Below are 4599 nucleotides of genomic sequence, written 5' to 3' on the forward strand. Positions count from 1 at the left end.
CCTCTCCCCTCCGCCGGGGACGGCGGCGGACGGGGCGCCCGCGGGTGAGGGCTGCATGGGGCCCCCGCGCGGCCCGCTCTTCTGGCTGCTGCTCCTGCTCACGGCCGCCTGCTCGGGGATCCTCCTCGCTCTGTACTCCTCGGCGGCGGGGCCCTACCCGGGGCCCCGGTCTGGAGCCAGGTAGGGGCTGCGGCGCGGTCCGAGCGGAAGGGCGCAGGGGACTCCCAGGGGACGCGCGGGGCGCCCCGCCCCCTCAGTGACGCCCGCTGCCTTGGCCTCCCTGGGGTCGGGGGCCCTTTGTCCCCGGAGCCTCCACCCGGGCGTTCGCCCTGAGCTGCCCTGTCCCCACAGGCTTTGCGGGGGTCCGAGAAGGACCTCGCACCTGGGGCGCCGGCCCCTGGCTCCCCAAAGGCTTCTGCGTTAGTTCCCTCCGGCCCTGGTTAGAAACTTCCTATTGTCCAGACTTGGAATCCGATAAAAACAGCCCCGTTTTTGTCGGGAACTCTCCCTCGCTAACGGCCCACTTCTCCGACTCTGCTTTTGGGGAAGGGACCGAAGTCCGGGTGCCAACTTCGACGGGATCCTCAGCTTGACGGTGGCGGGTCGCCTTTCCCGTTCGCTCCGTCCCTGCTCTCCCCGCGCCCGGCTCCCTTCTGTCCCCCGCGCGCCGCAAGGACCGTCTGGGCGCGGCCCCGCGACGGCGGCGGACTCCCCGGGAACACGGACGGACTCGGGGCCGCACCCCTCCCCGAGCCTCCTCCCGGCCCCACTCCCTCCCGCGAGCCTGCGTGTGGTGGGCGGTGGTGCCAGGTACTGAGGACGCCCCGAGAGGATTTGGTTTTACGTCCGGGCGGCGCGTCGAGCTGTGCCCGAGGCTGGACTAGGGAGGCCGCTAGGGCCCCCGGCTCTCGCCGACCAGCCGCGGCGGCGCCCAGGCTTTCCCTTCCGGAGCGCCTTCCCACCTGCGCCGTCCTCCCCAAGCCTCGCTCCGGGCACAGTGGGATGAAAGCAAAATCGGTGTCTGTTCTCGGGAAACGGGGTCAAAAGGCACCTGAAGTTGCAAAACAATAGAAAACACGTGCACCGCGTTCGGCGCCCAGGCCCTTTAGAACAAAGGCCGCGCTTGCAGCGATACTTGGACTGACTTCATCTGCGGGCAGCCGGAAGTTGCATAAGGAGAAGCACCGAATAAGAGGCCTTGTGAAGTTTACATAGATGTTTTGAAACACATTTAAACATCCTTGGAAAGTGTCTCAAACTTTAAATATGAGGTTGCTGAACATCCATTATGCCGCAACGAAGTTTTTAAAGGTCTTTCATCTTTTAGAAAGTGAGGAGCATCGCAGCCCCTTCTGTTTGGGGGGCTGGCTAACCCCGAGGGGCAGCCCGGAGGGCCTCGCTGGAGGAGGTGGATAATTGGTGCCCGGAGAGGCTAGGTGGGAAGCCGAATGGGAAGCTGGGGCAGGCTACGGAGCTCCCCAGCAGGGGTGGAAAAGCAGATGGCCTGGCCTGGAAGGTGGGGGGGAAGGGGGCTGGCACCCCATCTTCTGAGCCTGAGGCTGGGCTCTCATTGCAGGTTCGAGAGTGGAATCCTGCCCGGGAATTTACCCATGGCAGTAGAATCCGGGTCAGCAGTTTCCAGGCATCTGGGTATCTAGACTTGTTTAAAAAAAAAAAAAAAAAACTTTTTTATGGGGAGGGCGGGGCCGATGATGAGGACAGATAGAGGCCGCCATTTATTTACCTGCCAGTTACCATATGTTGTTAACATTGAGAGGGTTTTTTTTAAGTTTATTTTTTTTGAGAGGGAGAGGGGAGAGAGCCACTGAGTGTGAGGGGGGAGGGAGGAGGGGAGAGAGAGGGAGACAGAGAGAATCCCAAGCAGGCTCTGCACTGTCAGCACAGAGCCCGATGCTGGACTCAGTCCCACAAACCCCAAGACCACGACCTGAACGGACATCGAGAGTTGGTTACTTAACCAACTGAGCCACCCTGGTGCCCCCACATTATTTTGTAAAAGAAAGGACACGTGAGGACCAAAAAAATTCCAAAAAATATGATCTAACTGAGGGGGGCGCCTGGGGGGCTCAGTCGGTTAAGCATCCAACTTCGGCTCAGGTCATGATCTCAGGGCTTTTGAGTTTGGGCCCCGTGTGGGGATTTCTGCTGACAGCCCAGAGCCTGGAGCCTGCTTTGGATTCTGTGTCTCCCTCTCTCTCTACCCCTCCCCCACTCATGCTCTTTCTCTCTTTGTTTCAGTAATAAATAAGACATTAAAAATTAAAAAATAAAGAATATGATCTAACGTGAATAGGTTGGGTCCTATGAAATAGGCACTCCAATAGTATCTCTTTATGTCCAGTTTGGTTTTCCCTGGGTTCAGTTCCCCCCTCCCCCGGTCCAGCCAAGTCTGGAAGCAGATAATGCTCCTTCTGACACAGAGTCCGAGGTCAGTAGGAGTGATGCGTCACAATGCCCCGCTGGACCCCACCTCACCACTTGGGATGCTCTGTTTTGTCACCTCACGTCATCACCCGAGTGGTGAGTCCAGTAGGACTGAATGTGGAGAGACCACATTCACATAACTGCCATTATATTACATTGTTAGAATTGTTCCATTTTATTCTTTTTTAAAAAGTCAACGTTAATTATTTTTGAAAGAGAGAGAGAGAGACGGATTGCAAGCTGGGGAGGGGCAGACAAAGGGAAGGAGACACAGAATCCAAAGCAGGCTCCGGGCTCTGCAGAGCCCAGCTCGGGGCTTGAACTGACGAACTGCGAGATCATAACCTGAGCTGAAGTCGGCCTCTTAACCGACGGAGCCACCCGGGCGCCCCTGTCCTACTTTATTATTAATTATTGTTGTGACGCTCTGTGCCTAATGTGTAAAGTCGACTTTATCATACATACATGGATGTAGGGGGAAAACACGGTATGGTACAGAGCCCGAATGCACCCAGCCTGTACGGAGTTCGGGAATGTCTGTGGTTTCAGGCATCTGCTGGGGGTCTTGGGACGTATCCAGGGCAGGGAAGAACCGCTGTACAAGGTCCTTACTCCTCATCAGGCCAGGAGAGCACCCGAGAGGGACATACGTGGGCCGGCCCCCTTCCTCCCTCCTTCCTGGCTCTCCAGACAGGTTATCTAGACAACCTTGGACTCCTAGGAAGAAGGGGCTGGGAGAAGTCACTGAACACTTGGGGGGCGCTCTGGAGAGGAGCAGGGCTTCCTGAGGCTGGGGTGTTCGGGGCAGCGAAACAGACTTGGGGTGAGGGCTCTCCATCCTCACCCCTGCACCCCTGTCCCTCGGGTCCCCAAGGCCGCCCTGGCCAGCATCTCCCTCACCTGTCCCCTGCCTCACTAGAACCACCTGGGGAGCTCCTCCTGCCGGATGCAGGCATGGGGTCTGAAGCCTCACGCATCCTGTGATCTAGGGAAGTTACTAGATCACAGGATACTAACTAGTTACTTGGGCTCTCTGGGGGTTCTCATTGCCCCTGAGGCTGAGTACTGTGGTCCCCGTCCTTCTTCAAAGAGGGTCCTGTCCTGCTGAGGAGGGGAACTACAGGTTTGGGGTGCGGGGGCAGGTGGCCATCAGAGGGGGGAGGGTGGGGCCATTCCAGCTCTTTCTGGCTGCCGCTTCTGGGTCTCATGGAACCTGAAGTGAGGCAGGTCACAAGCTCGCTGGCGCCTCAGAAGCAAGTAACAAAAGGCCTTTGTTTCCCGGCAAACAGCCGCCCCAGATCCTCCCCACCTGCTTCTCCGTGGGTTGGGGAGGAGGCGGGAGTCTGGGAGAAGCCTGACACCCTTCGGTGCAGGCAGAGGCTCCTATACCTTCCGTTTTGCGTTTGCACTCTTCCCTGATGCAGGGGGTGGGCTGGGAGGTGGGAGAAGGGTGGAGGAGTAACCGCCGCTCCTTCCCTCCCTCCCCAAGGGACATTGTCATGGAGGTTGTCACAACAGGGCCCTTTTCCTTCCTCCTTTAGGTAACAAGAGCTGACACTTAGAGGACACTTCGTATGAGAGATCACAGATCCTCTGTCTGAATCCTCCCAACAATTGGCTATGCCGTGCCGTACGATTATTATCACTATGATTGTGTCTGCCGTGCCGATGCAGAGAGTTCGGAGAAACAGGGCAGCTTCCCTAGAGCACAGGCTACAAGCCTAGACCGAAGCCTGCCGTCAGCAGGAGCCCGGGGGGCAGGACAGCCCCAGCCCGAGGCGAAGGGGGACCAGGGCGTGTGGGACCTGACGCCCGCCTCAGGGGCCCGTGGCAGGGAGGTCCCTCTGAAGGCGGCAGGGGGCTGGCAGCTTTTTCATGTTTTTCCCCCATCTCACTGTTCTGTAAACCCCACATTTCTGCCGGTTGCCGTGGGATTTCTCGATTTCTGGGGTTTATAGAGCTGCGCGGCACATTTTGATGAGATGAGTTTTTGTTTCCGAAGAGAGAGATGGGCAAAAATCAGAGCAAATGAGGATCAAAGGAATGACACCTTTGACCTTGACCTTGTCAGCCCCTGGAGCCGAGTCCAACCCCTGCTCTCCTTCCTCTTCTCCCTCAGGAACGCCACGTCGTTGTCTCCACCGTTCTTTGGAC

Source organism: Suricata suricatta, chromosome 17 (assembly GCF_006229205.1).
Source record: "Suricata suricatta isolate VVHF042 chromosome 17, meerkat_22Aug2017_6uvM2_HiC, whole genome shotgun sequence".
Lineage (NCBI taxonomy): Eukaryota > Metazoa > Chordata > Mammalia > Carnivora > Herpestidae > Suricata > Suricata suricatta.